The sequence below is a fragment of the Bufo gargarizans genome, chromosome 8, assembly GCF_014858855.1.
Source record: "Bufo gargarizans isolate SCDJY-AF-19 chromosome 8, ASM1485885v1, whole genome shotgun sequence".
Classification (NCBI taxonomy): domain Eukaryota; kingdom Metazoa; phylum Chordata; class Amphibia; order Anura; family Bufonidae; genus Bufo; species Bufo gargarizans.
Window position 1 is genome coordinate 2,213,838 of NC_058087.1, and position 14,826 is coordinate 2,228,663.

Genomic DNA, 14,826 nt, shown 5'->3' on the forward strand with positions numbered 1-14,826 from the left:
ACTGATCCCGGGGGCCCCACCAGTGTAACTGATCCCGGGGGCCCCACCAGTGTAACTGATCCCGGGGGCCCCACCAGTGTAACTGATCCCGGGGGCCCCACCAGTGTAACTGATCCCGGGGGCCCCACCAGTGTAACTGATCCCGGGGGCCCCACCAGTGTAACTGATCCCGGGGGCCCCACCAGTGTAACTGATCCCGGGGGCCCCACCAGTGTAACTGATCCCGGGGGCCCCACCAGTGTAACTGATCCCGGGGGCCCACCAGTGTAACTGATCCCGGGGGCCCCACCAGTGTAACTGATCCCGGGGGCCCCACCAGTGTAACTGATCCCGGGGGCCCCACCAGTGTAACTGATCCCGGGGGCCCCACCAGTGTAACTGATCCCGGGGGCCCCACCAGTGTAACTGATTCTGGGGGCCCACCTTAGGGCTCCTGGACATTTTCCATGTCTGTAAAATAATAATAATGACTGGGTGTCTGTCTGTCCGCCTGGCGCAATGATAGAACATGTCCTATTACTGCCGGCATTAGACCAGGATCGGACGGTCTGCTCCGCGTATTCTGGAACGCGCACACCCGGTATTTATGTTTTGTGGATCCGCAATTTGCGGTCGTGTTCATGAGCCCTTTCCGTGATAACAGAGATATAACAGATGAAGTGTGATGGCGGACAGCAGCATGCCCAATCACACACGTGGATATCCTGCCCTGAAGTCAGAAACAAGACACAGCAGCCCTCACCGACCACTCACTGGACACGTGGCACACAAGACACTTATACGTGGCTCACATGTCACTGATGCACGTACACCACTGATACATATAGCACACACCAATCACACATAGGAAACACGCAATGCACACACCAAGACTTGTATGCCTAACCCTATTAGGTGTAGCGGGCTTAAAGGGGTTAAAGGGTTTGTCTCCCTTCAGTAAATGGCATTTATCCTGCAGTTACTAATGTATTGGGATTCTCCATATTGCCTCCTTCCCATCACATTACACACAGCACGTATCCGTGGTTACGACCACCGTGTAATCCAGCAGCGGTGGCAGTGCTTACACACTATAGGGATAGGCTGGAAGTGTGCACAGGCCAACACCTTTACCTCCAGTGTGTAAGCACGGCCACCGCTGCTGGATTACACGGTGGTCGTAACCACGGATACGTGCTGTGTGTAATGTGATGGGAAGGAGGCAATATGGAGAATCCCAATACATTAGTAACTGCAGGATAAATGCCAATTACTGAAGGGAGACAAACCCTTTAACCCCTTTAAGCCTAAATGTCTGGCGTGAAACTCACCGGCTCTTAGGGCTCTTTCACACCTGCGTTGTCCGGATCCGGCATACAGTTCCGTCGTCGGGGCTCTATGCCGGAAGAATCCTGATCAGTTTTATCCTAATGCATTCTGAATGGAGTGAAATCCGTTCAGGATGCATCAGGACGTCTTCAGTTCCGGAACGGAACGTTTTTTGGCCGGAGAAAATACCGCAGCATGCTGCGCTTTTTGCTCCGGCCAAAAATCCTGAAGACTTGCCGCAAGGCCGGATCCGGAATTAATGCCCATTGAAAGGCATTGATCCGGATCCGGCCTTAAGCTAAACGTCGTTTCGGCGCATTGCCGGATCCGACGTTTAGCTTTTTCTGAATGGTTGCCATGGCTGCGGGGACGCTAAAGTCCTGGCAGCCATGGTAAAGTGTAGTGGGGAGCGGGGGAGCAGCATACTTACCGTCCGTGCGGCTCCCGGGGCGCTCCAGAGTGACGTCAGGACGCCCCATGCGCATGGATCACGTGATCACATGGCACGTCATCCATGCGCATGGGGCGCTCTGACGTCATTCTGGAGCGCCCCGGGAGCCGCACGGGCGGTAAGTATACCGCTCCCCCGCTCCCCGCTACTACTATGGCAACCAGGACTTTAATAGCGTCCTGGCTGCCATAGTAACACTGAACGCATTTTGAAGACGGATCCGTCTTCAAATGCTTTCAGTTCACTTGCGTTTTTCCGGATCCGGCGTGTAATTCCGGCAAGTGGAGTACACGCCGGATCCGGACAACGCAAGTGTGAAAGAGGCCTTACCTCCTCAGATTGCACATAATCTACAGGATACTGATAAGGGTTCTCCGACCACAATGGCCTCTCGCCCGTCTGCAGGATCGGTGATACATATCAGATTGCGGGGGTCTGACTGCCGGACCACCCACTGATCATGAAGAAGGGTCCGGAGACATTCAGTTACGTGACCGCCAATCTATGTGCACAAGGGTCTTCAGACCACGTCCCCTTGATCTAGGGGTCCGGCAGTCACTTATCACCTGTCGTGTCAGAGCTGCTTCCTAAAGCCTGTGAAGGTTCTCGTGTATCCTGCCACGGCGCAGGCCACGGGACGCGCTGTAGATTTCTTGAAAACGTTTCACTCGTTCTTCCAAAAGGCTCGTTGAGAAAGCTCGATGGAAGAACGACTGAAACGTTTTCAAATCTACAGCGCGTCCCGTGGCCTCGACTTATTCCTTACAGATATAAACTTTAAAGGTTTTCTTTGGGTGTAAAAAATATATATTGTCCCAAAATAAGTGTCAAACAAATAGAAACGCTGCCTGTTAAAGGGCCGGCGTCCACTCCACAGGATCGGGGATAACTAAGTGATCCGTGGGGGTCTGAACGCTGGAGCCCCCACTGATCCCCCTGCTTGCCTGAGGGGCAGGTGGAGCACATGCCCGGCCTCTCCAGCCATTCTCTACGGGGTCGCCGGAGATGGCGGAGTACAGCGCTGGCTATTTCCAGTGGTCCCAAAGAGAATGAATGGAGCAGCAGGGCGGACGCGTGGCCGGTCACACCATCAAAAAGGGGGAACAGTGGGGGTCGCAGAATCGGACCCCACTAATCATAGAGTTATGCCCTATGGTGTGGAGAGGATAACTTGAACACCTGGACAACCCCTTTAAATCCTCCACCACCAGTATCTCTTTACATGGCAGCGGTGATGCCTGTAAATACGGAATATCATCACTGCCACCATGTAAACCGTACCTGTCAGTACTGGAGAATGGGACGCACGGGGCAGGTCATAACCTTTAACAAAGACCAAGCAAAGGCGCTAGAGGAGCAACGTGAGCAAAGAGTACCAACGGAGGGTCATAACTGGAGCAGGGGTATTAGGGTCTCCTGAGGCAGGGTAATAGTGGGGATCCTGGAGCAGAGGTATTAGGGTCTCCTGAGGCAGGGTAATAGTGGGGATCCTGGAGCAGAGGTATTAGGGTCTCCTGAGGCAGGGTAATAGTGGGGATCCTGGAGCAGAGGTATTAGGGTCTCCTGAGGCAGGGTAATAGTGGGGATCCTGGAGCAGGGGTATTAGGGTCTCCTGAGGCAGGGTAATAGTGGGGATCCTGGAGCAGAGGTATTAGGGTCTCCTGAGGCAGGGTAATAGTGGGGATCCTGGAGCAGAGGTATTAGGGTCTCCTGAGGCAGGGTAATAGTGGGGATCCTGGAGCAGGGGTATTAGGGTCTCCTGAGGCAGGGTAATAGTGGGGATCCTGGAGCAGAGGTATTAGGGTCTCCTGAGGCAGGGTAATAGTGGGGATCCTGGAGCAAAGGTATTAGGGTCTCCTGAGGCAGGGTAATAGTAGGGGATCCTGGAGCAAAGGTATTAGTGTCTCCTGAGGCAGGGTAATAGTAGGGGATCCTGGAGCAAAGGTATTAGTGTCTCCTGAGGCAGGGTAATAGTGGGGATCCTGGAGCAGAGGTATTAGGGTCTCCTGAGGCAGGGTAATAGTGGGGATCCTGGAGCAGAGGTATTAGGGTCTCCTGAGGCAGGGTAATAGTGGGGATCCTGGAGCAGAGGTATTAGGGTCTCCTGAGGCAGTGTAATAGTGGGGATCCTGGAGTAGGGGTATTAGGGTCTCCTGAGGCAGGGTAATAGTGGGGATCCTGGAGTAGGGGTATTAGGGTCTCCTGAGGCAGGGTAATAGTGGGGATCCTGGAGCAGAGGTATTACGGTCTCCTGAGGTAGGGTAATAGTGGGGATCCTGGAGCAGAGGTATTAGGGTCACCTGAGGCAGGGTAATAGTGGGGATCCTGGAGCAGAGGTATTAGGGTCTCCTGAGGCAGGGTAATAGTGGGGATCCTGGAGCAGAGGTATTAGGGTCTCCTGAGGCAGGGTAATAGTGGGGATCCTGGAGCAGAGGTATTAGGGTCTCCTGAGGCAGGGTAATAGTGGGGATCCTGGAGTAGGGGTATTAGGGTCTCCTGAGGCAGGGTAATAGTGGGGATCCTGGAGCAGAGGTATTAGGGTCTCCTGAGGCAGGGTAATAGTGGGGATCCTGGAGCAGAGGTATTAGGGTCACCTGAGGCAGGGTAATAGTGGGGATCCTGGAGCAGAGGTATTAGGGTCACCTGAGGCAGGGTAATAGTGGGGATCCTGGGGCAGAGGTATTACGGTCTCCTGAGGCAGGGTAATAGTGGGGATCCTGGAGTAGGGGTATTAGGGTCTCCTGAGGCAGGGTAATAGTGGGGATCCTGGAGCAGAGGTATTAGGGTCTCCTGAGGCAGGGTAATAGTAGGGATCCTGGAGCAGAGGTATTAGGGTCACCTGAGGCAGGGTAATAGTGGGGATCCTGGAGCAGAGGTATTAGGGTCGCCTGAGGCAGGGTAATAGTAGGGATCCTGGAGCAGAGGTATTACGGTCTCCTGAGGCAGGGTAATAGTGGGGATCCTGGAGTAGGGGTATTAGGGTCTCCTGAGGCAGGGTAATAGTGGGGATCCTGGAGTAGGGGTATTAGGGTCTCCTGAGGCAGGGTAATAGTGGGGATCCTGGAGCAGAGGTATTAGGGTCTCCTGAGGCAGGGTAATAGTGGGGATCCTGGAGCAGAGGTATTAGGGTCTCCTGAGGCAGGGTAATAGTGGGGATCCTGGAGCAGAGGTATTAGGGTCTCCTGAGGCAGGGTAATAGTGGGGATCCTGGAGCAGAGGTATTAGGGTCTCCTGAGGCAGGGTAATAGTGGGGATCCTGGAGCAGAGGTATTAGGGTCTCCTGAGGCAGGGTAATAGTGGGGATCCTGGAGCAGAGGTATTAGGGTCTCCTGAGGCAGGGTAATAGTGGGGATCCTGGAGCAGAGGTATTAGGGTCTCCTGAGGCAGGGTAATAGTGGGGATCCTGGAGCAGAGGTATTAGGGTCTCCTGAGGCAGGGTAATAGTGGGGATCCTGGAGCAGAGGTATTAGGGTCTCCTGAGGCAGGGTAATAGTGGGGATCCTGGAGCAGAGGTATTAGGGTCTCCTGAGGCAGGGTAATAGTGGGGATCCTGGAGCAGAGGTATTACGGTCTCCTGAGGCAGGGTAATAGTGGGGATCCTGGAGTAGGGGTATTAGGGTCACCTGAGGCAGGGTAATAGTGGGGATCCTGGAGTAGGGGTATTAGGGTCTCCTGAGGCAGGGTAATAGTGGGGATCCTGGAGCAGAGGTATTACGGGTCTCCTGAGGGCAGGGTACTAGTTGGGGATCCTGGAGAGTAGTAGGTATTAGGGTCTCCTGAGGCACGGGTAATAGTGGGGATCCTGGAGTAGGGGTATTAGGGTCTCCTGCGGCAGGGTAATAGTGGGGATCCTGGAGCAGAGGTATTAGGGTCTCCTGAGGCAGGCTAATAGTGGGGATCCTGGAGCAGAGGTATTAGGGTCACCTGCGGCAGGGTAATAGTAGGGATCCTGGAGCAGAGGTATTAGGGTCCCTGAGGCAGGCTAATAGTGGGGATCTGGAGCAGAGGGTATTAGGGTCTCCTGAGGCAGGGTAATAGTGGGGATCCTGGAGTAGGGGTATTAGGGTCTCCTGGAGGCAGGTAATAGTAGGGATCCTGGAGCAGAGGTATTAGGGTCACCTGAGGCAGGTAATAGTGGGGATCCTGGAGCAGAGGTATTAGGGTCTCCTGAGGCAGGGTATAGTGGGGATCCTGGAGTAGGGGTATTAGGGTCTCCTGAGGCAGGGTAATAGTGGGTATCCTGGAGCAGAGGTATTAGGGGTCTCCTGAGGCAGGGTAATAGTGGGGATCCTGGAGCAGAGGTATTAGGGTCTCCTGAGGCAGGGTAATAGTGGGATCCTGGAGTAGGGGTATTAGGGTCTCCTGAGGCAGGGTAATAGTGAGGATCCTGGAGCAGAGGTATTAGGGTCTCCTGAGGCAGGGTAATAGGGGATCCTGGAGCAGAGGTATTAGGGTCATCCTGAGGCAGGGTAATAGTGGGGATCCTGGAGCAGAGGTATTAGGGTCGCCTGAGGCAGGGTAATAGTAGGGATCCTGGAGCAGAGGTATTAGGGTCACCTGAGGCAGGCTAATAGTGGGGATCCTGGAGCAGAGGTATTAGGGTCTCCTGAGGCAGGGTAATAGTGGGGATCCTGGAGTAGGGGTATTAGGGTCACCTGAGGCAGGGTAATAGTGGGGATCCTGGAGCAGAGGTATTAGGGTCACCTGAGGCAGGGTAATAGTGGGGATCCTGGAGCAGAGGTATTAGGGTCACCTGAGGCAGGGTAATAGTGGGGATCCTGGAGCAGAGGTATTAGGGTCTCCTGAGGCAGGGTAATAGTGGGGATCCTGGGGCAGAGGTATTAGGGTCTCCTGAGGCAGGGTAATAGTGGGGATCCTGGAGCAGAGGTATTAGGGTCTCCTGAGGCAGGGTAATAGTGGGGATCCTGGGGCAGAGGCGGAAGCCCCCGCCTCCCTGGTGGTCCAGTCCGAGCCTGGTAATGATCGTAGAATGAGACCCGAACCAGTGATGTGAGTGTCAGTGGTGTACATAGAGAAGTAAGGGCCCCATAGCAAGGATCACACCAGGCCTGACCTGTTCTCTTCATTCTCCGGTCAGTACGATTGCAGTGATACCACATTTATATAGTTTATGGGGTTTGTATTTACAGCGTTCCCTATGAGATAAAACTGTCCTGTTCCCTTCACGATTGCAGTGATACCACATTTACAGTTGTATTCAAAATAATAGCAGTGCTTAAAAAGTGAATAAAGCTCAGAACCCGTCTAATGGCTTCTATCTCCATCCACACAGATGCATCGGGAACACTGCACCTTCTGTTCCAAATCAAAACATGAAGAAAATTATATCACATTTGTGTTGTTCCTCTAAAAAAAATTGAAGCAAAGTGAATATTAGACTGTTCAAAAAAATAGCAGTGTCTGTCTTCTTTACAATCTCAGACATTCACTCTATAAACGGAGAAATGTCTGGGGATTTCCTCTCCTCTGAATCCCGTCACTGATACTCGGTTGTATACCCACTGTCTCTGAGACCTGCTGGACGTCTGTGCCGCTCGGCGTCACCACCTTCTGCCCCTGTGACCAGGTTCTCCAGCCCCGGAGGATCGGACCACATTCCACGGTTCTTCTCTATTTCTTGGTTTTGCCTCAGAAACTGCATTTTTTATGTCACCCAGAAGTTTCCTATTGGATTAAGATCCGGGGATCGGGCCGGCCGCTCCATGACGTCAGTCTTGTTGGTCTGGAGCCGAGATGTTGCCCGTTTACTGGAGTGTTTGGGGTCGTTGTCTTGTTGGACACCCATTTCCAGGGCATTTCCTCTTCAGCATAAGGCAGCCGGACCTCTTCCAGTAATCTGATGGATTCAGACTGATCCATGATCCCTGGTCTGCGGTAAATAGGCCCAACACCGTAGTCTGAGACACATCCCCGTATCAGGATGCTTGTCCACCATGCTTTACTGTCTTCACAGTGCACGGGGGCTGAATTCAGTGTTTGGGGTCGTCTGACAAACTGTCTCCGGCCACTAGACCCAAACAGAACCATCTCACTTCCATCAGTCCACAGAATGTCTCTTCAGGCCGGTCAATGGGCTCTTTGGCAGATTGTAAGCTCTTCAGCCCACGTCTGGTTTCCAGCAGTGGGACTTTGCGGGGTCTTCTTGCAGATCGCTCGGCCTCACATCGGCGTCGTCTCATTGTAACAGGACTCACAGGGAACTTTACACCTTCTTCATCTTCCTGGAGCTGATTGTTGGCTGAGTCCTCGCCATTTTGGCTATTCTTCTATCCATTTGAAAGGTAGTTTTTTGCTTTCTTCCACGTCTTTCAGGTTTTGGTTGCCGTTTTAAAACATTTTCGATCATTTTAGCTGAGCAGCCGATCATTTTCTGCACTTCTTTATATGTTTTCCCCTCTCTAATCAATGTTTTAATCAAGGTACGCTCTGTTCTTCTGAACAATGTCTGGAACGACCCATTTTCCTCCGAATTTCAGAGACAAAAGCACTGTAACCGGCATGGACAACATTTGCTGCCTTCCTTCCTTAAATAAGGGCAATAATTGCCACCTGTTTTTCAAAGAATGAATGATCTCACTCATTGAACTCCACACTGCTATTATTTTGAATATGCCCCTTTCAATGAGTGATTCAATTACACAGAATCAGCAGCAGCAGGTCCTGACTGTTTGGTCTGTTGGATTTCTATTACTCTACTGCACCTGCTAGTAAATTATTTGCCTTGTAGAAATATCATTTCTACCAAAAACAGTGATTGATCAGGTTAGTGATGTCTGACTATTATTTTGAACACAACTGTATATTGTTTTATGGGTTTTATTTTTACAACATTCCTTATGAGATAAAACTGTCCTGTTCTCTTCATTCTCGGGGTCAGTACGATTACAGTGAAACCACATTTATATAGTTTTATGGGTTTTATTTTTACGGCATTTCCTGAGAGATAAAACTGACCTGTTCCCTTCATTCTCCGGGTCAGTACGATTACAGTGATACCACATTTATATAGTTTTATGGGTTTCGTTTTTACAGTGTTCTCTATGAGATAAAACTAATCTGTTCTCTTCATTCTCTGGGTCAGTACGATTACAGATACCACATTTATATAGTTTTATGGGTTTTGCGTTTGCAGCGTTCCCTATGAGATAAAACTGACCTGTTCTCTTCATTCTCTGGGTCAGTACGATTACAGAGATACCACATTTATATAGTTTTATGGGTTATGTTTTTACAGCGTTCCCCATGAGATAAAACTGACCTGTTCTCTTTATTCTCCGGTCAGTACGATTACAGAGATACCACATTTATATAGTTTTATGGGTTTTGTATTTACAGCGTTCCCTATGAGATAAAACTGACCTGTTCCCTTCATTCTCCGGTCAGTACGATTACAGAGATACCACATTTATATAGTTTTATGGGTTTCGTTTTTACAGTGTTCTCTATGAGATAAAACTAATCTGTTCTCTTCATTCTCTGGGTCAGTACGATTACAGAGATGCCACATTTATATAGTTTTATGGGTTTTGTTTTTACAGCGTTCCCTATGAGATAAAACTGACCTGTTCTCTTCATTCTCCGGTCAGTACGATTACAGCGATACCACATTTATATAGTTTTATGGGTTTTGTATTTACAGCGTTCCCTATGAGATAAAACTGACCTGTTCTCTTCATTCTCCGGTCAGTACGATTACAGTGATACCACATTTATATAGTTTTATGGGTTTTGTATTTACAGCGTTCCCTATGAGATAAAACTGACCTGTTCTCTTCATTCTCCGGTCAGTACGATTACAGCGATACCACATTTATATAGTTTTATGGGTTTTGTTTTTACGGCGTTCCCTATGAGATAAAACTGACCTGTTCTCTTCATTCCCCGGGTCAGTACGATTACAGTGATACCACATTTATATAGTTTTATGGGTTTTGCTTTTACAACGTTCTCTATGAGATAAAACTGACCTGTTCCCTTCATTCTCCGGGTCAGTACGATTACAGTGATACCACATTTATATAGTTCTATGGGTTTTGTATTTACAGCGTTCCCTATGAGATAAAACTGGCCTGTTCTCTTCATTCTCCAGGTCAGTACGATTACAGAGATACCACATTTATATAGTTCTATGGGTTGTGTTTTTACAGCGTTCCCCATGAGATAAAACTGACCTGTTCCCTTCATTCTCCGGGTCAGTACGATTACAGAGATACCACATTTATATAGTTTTATGGGTTTCGCGTTTACAGCGTTCCCTATGAGATAAAACTGACCTGTTCCCTTCATTCTCCGGTCAGTACGATTACAGATACCACATTTATATAGTTTTATGGGTTTTGCGTTTGCAGCGTTCCCTATGAGATAAAACTGACCTGTTCTCTTCATTCTCCGGGTCAGTACGATTACAGAGATACCACATTTATATAGTTCTATGGGTTTCGTTTTTACAGCGTTCCCTATGAGATAAAACTGACCTGTTCTCTTCATTCTCCGGTCAGTACGATTACAGATACCACATTTATATAGTTTTATGGGTTTCGCGTTTACAGCGTTCCCTATGAGATAAAACTGACCTGTTCCCTTCATTCTCCGGTCAGTACGATTACAGAGATACCACATTTATATAGTTCTATGGGTTTCGTTTTTACAGCGTTCCCCATGAGATAAAACTGACCTGTTCTCTTCATTCTCTGGGTCAGTACGATTACAGTGATACCACATTTATATAGTTTTATGGGTTTCGCGTTTACAGCGTTCCCTATGAGATAAAACTGACCTGTTCCCTTCATTCTCCGGTCAGTACGATTACAGATACCACATTTATATAGTTTTATGGGTTTTGCGTTTGCAGCGTTCCCTATGAGATAAAACTGACCTGTTCTCTTCATTCTCCGGGTCAGTACGATTACAGAGATACCACATTTATATAGTTCTATGGGTTTCGTTTTTACAGCGTTCCCTATGAGATAAAACTGACCTGTTCTCTTCATTCTCCGGGTCAGTACGATTACAGAGATACCACATTTATATAGTTCTATGGGTTTCGTTTTTACAGCGTTCCCTATGAGATAAAACTGACCTGTTCTCTTCATTCTCCGGGTCAGTACGATTACAGATACCACATTTATATAGTTTTATGGGTTTCGCGTTTACAGCGTTCCCTATGAGATAAAACTGACCTGTTCCCTTCATTCTCCGGTCAGTACGATTACAGATACCACATTTATATAGTTTTATGGGTTTTGCGTTTGCAGCGTTCCCTATGAGATAAAACTGACCTGTTCTCTTCATTCTCGGGGTCAGTACGATTACAGAGATACCACATTTATATAGTTCTATGGGTTTCGTTTTTACAGAGTTCCCCATTAGAGTTGAGCGAACACCTGGATGTTCGGGTTCGAGAAGTTCGGCCGAACATCCCGGAAATGTTCGGGTTCGGGATCCGAACCCGATCCGAACTTCGTCCCGAACCCGAACCCCATTGAAGTCAATGGGGACCCGAACTTTTCGGCACTAAAACGGCTGTAAAACAGCCCAGGAAAGGGCTAGAGGGCTGCAAAAGGCAGCAACATGTAGGTAAATCCCCTGCAAACAAATGTGGATAGGGAAATTAATTAAAATAAAAATTAAATAAATAAAAATTAACCAAAATCAATTGGAGAGAGGTTCCATAGCAGAGAATCTGGCTTCCCGTCACCCACCACTGGAACAGTCCATTCTCAGATATTTAGGCCCCGGCACCCAGGCAGAGGAGAGAGGTCCCGTAACAGAGAATCTGTCTTCATGTCATAGCAGAGAATCAGGCTTCCCGTCACCCACCACTGGAACAGTCCATTCTCAGATATTTAGGCCCCGGCACCCAGGCAGAGGAGAGAGGTCCCGTAACAGAGAATCTGTCTTCATGTCAGCAGAGAATTAGTCTGCATGTCATAGCAGAGAATGAGGCTTCACGTCACCCACCACTGCAACAGTCCATTGGCATATATTTAGGCCTAGCACACAGGCAGAGCAGAGAGGTCCCGTAACAGACAATCTGGCTTCATGTCAGCAGAGAATCAGTCTGCATGTCATAGCAGAGAATGAGGCTTCACGTCACCCACCACTGCAACAGTCCATTGGCATATATTTAGGCCTAGCACACAGGCAGAGCAGAGAGGTCCCGTAACAGAGAATCTGGCTTCATGACAGCAGAGAATCAGTCTGCATGTCATAGCAGAGAATGAGGCTTCACGTCACCCACCACTGCAACAGTCCATTGGCATATATTTAGGCCTAGCACACAGGCAGAGCAGAGAGGTCCCGTAACAGACAATCTGGCTTCATGTCAGCAGAGAATCAGTCTGCATGTCATAGCAGAGAATGAGGCTTCACGTCACCCACCACTGCAACAGTCCATTGGCATATATTTAGGCCTAGCACACAGGCAGAGCAGAGAGGTCCCGTAACAGACAATCTGGCTTCATGACAGCAGAGAATCAGTCTGCATGTCATAGCAGAGAATGAGGCTTCACGTCACCCACCACTGCAACAGTCCATTGGCATATATTTAGGCCTAGCACACAGGCAGAGCAGAGAGGTCCCGTAACAGAGAATCTGTCTTCATGTCAGCAGAGAATCAGTCTGCATGTCATAGCAGAGAATCAGGCTTCACGTCAGCCACCACTGCAACAGTCCATTGTCATAAATTTAGGCCCAGCACCCAGGCAGAGCAGAGAGGTCCCGTAACAGACAATCTGGCTTCATGTCAGCAGAGAATTAGTCTGCATGTCATAGCAGAGAATCAGGCTTCACGTCAGCCACCACTGGAACAGTCCATTGTCATATATTTAGGCCTAGCACACAGGCAGAGGAGAGGTTCATTCAACTTTGGGTAGCCTCGCAATATAATGGTAAAATGAAAATAAAAATAGGATTGAATGAGGAAGTGCCCTGGAGTCCAATAATATATGGTTATGGGGAGGTAGTTAATGTCTAATCTGGACAAGGGACGGACAGGTCCTGTGGGATCCATGCCTGGTTCATTTTTTATGAACGTCAGCTTGTCCACATTGGCTGTAGACAGGCGGCTGCGTTTGTCTGTAATGACGCCCCCTGCCGTGCTGAATACACGTTCAGACAAAACGCTGCCCGCCGGGCAGGCCAGCACCTCCAAGGCATAAAAGGCTAGCTCTGGCCACGTGGACAATTTAGAGACCCAGTAGTTGAATGGGGCCGAACCATCAGTCAGTATGTGGAGGGGTGTGCACACGTACTGTTCCACCATGTTAGTGAAATGTTGCCTCCTGCTAACACGTTGCGTATCAGGTGGTGGTGCAGTTAGCTGTGGCGTGTTGACAAAAGTTTTCCACATCTCTGCCATGCTAACCCTGCCCTCAGAGGAGCTGGCCGTGACACAGCTGCCTTGGCGACCTCTTGCTCCTCCTCTGCCTTGGCCTTGGGCTTCCACTTGTTCCCCTGTGACATTTGGGAATGCTCTCAGTAGCGCGTCTACCAACGTGCGCTTGTACTCGCGCATCTTCCTATCACGCTCCAGTGCAGGAAGTAAGGTGGGCACATTGTCTTTGTAGCGTGGATCCAGCAGGGTGGCAACCCAGTAGTCCGCACAGGTTAAAATGTGGGCAACTCTGCTGTCGTTGCGCAGGCACTGCAGCATGTAGTCGCTCATGTGTGCCAGGCTGCCCAGGGGTAAGGACAAGCTGTCCTCTGTGGGAGGCGTATCGTCATCGTCCTGCCTTTCCCCCCAGCCACGCACCAGTGATGGACCCGAGCTGCGTTGGGTGCCACCCCGCTGTGACCATGCTTCATCCTCATCCTCCTCCACCTCCTCCTCATCCTCGTCCTCCTCGTCCTCCAGTAGTGGGCCCTGGCTGGCCACATTTGTACCTGGCCTCTGCTGTTGCAAAAAACCTCCCTCTGAGTCACTTCGAAGAGACTGGCCTGAAAGTGCTAAAAATGACCCCTCTTCCTCATCCTCCTCCTCCTCCTCCTGGGCCACCTCCTGTTCCATCATCGCCCTAAGTGTTTTCTCAAGGAGACATAGAAGTGGTATTGTAACGCTGATAACGGTGTCATCGCCACTGGCCATGTTGGTGGAGTACTCGAAACAGCGCAACAGGGCACACAGGTCTCGCATGGAGGCCCAGTCATTGGTGGTGAAGTGGTGCTGTTCTGTAGTGCGACTGACCCGTGCGTGCTGCAGCTGAAACTCCACTATGGCCTGCTGCTGCTCGCACAGTCTGTCCAGCATGTGCAAGGTGGAGTTCCACCTGGTGGGCACGTCGCATATGAGGCGGTGAGCGGGAAGGCCGAAGTTACGCTGTAGCGCAGACAGGCGAGCAGCGGCAGGATGTGAACGCCGGAAGCGCGAACAGACGGCCCGCACTTTATGCAGCAGCTCTGACATGTCGGGGTAGTTGTGAATGAACTTCTGCACCACCAAATTCAGCACATGCGCCAAGCAAGGGATGTGCGTCAAATTGGCTAGTCCCAGAGCTGCAACGAGATTTCGCCCATTATCACACACCACCAGGCCGGGCTTGAGGCTCACCGGCAGCAACCACTCGTCGGTCTGTTGTTCAATACCCCGCCACAACTCCTGTGCGGTGTGGGGCCTGTCCCCCAAACATATGAGTTTCAGAATGGCCTGCTGACGTTTACCCCGGGCTGTGCTGAAGTTGGTGGTGAAGGTGTGTGGCTGACTGGATGAGCAGGTGGAAGAAGAGGAGGAGGAAGCCGAGAAGGAGGAGGTGGCAACAGGAGGCAAAGAATGTTGCCCTGCGATCCTTGGCGGCGGCAGGACGTGCGCCAAACAGCTCTCCGCCTGGGGCCCAGCTGCCACTACATTTACCCAGTGTGCAGTTAGGGAGATATAGCGTCCCTGGCCGTGCTTACTGGTCCACGTATCTGTGGTTAGGTGGACCTTGCTACAGATGGCGTTGCGCAGTGCACACTTGATTTTATCGGATACTTGGTTGTGCAGGGAAGGCACGGCTCTCTTGGAGAAGTAGTGCCGGCTGGGAACAACATACTGTGGGACAGCAAGCGAC

At 50.2% G+C, this 14,826-nt stretch overlaps 1 protein-coding gene across 1 annotated transcript in view; it reads left to right on the forward strand.

The window, feature by feature from the left end:
* Positions 1-14,826, forward strand: part of LOC122944627 (macrophage receptor MARCO-like) — a 142,575-nt gene that overhangs the window by 87,936 nt on the left and 39,813 nt on the right. The gene's annotated exons all lie outside the window — the stretch shown is intronic.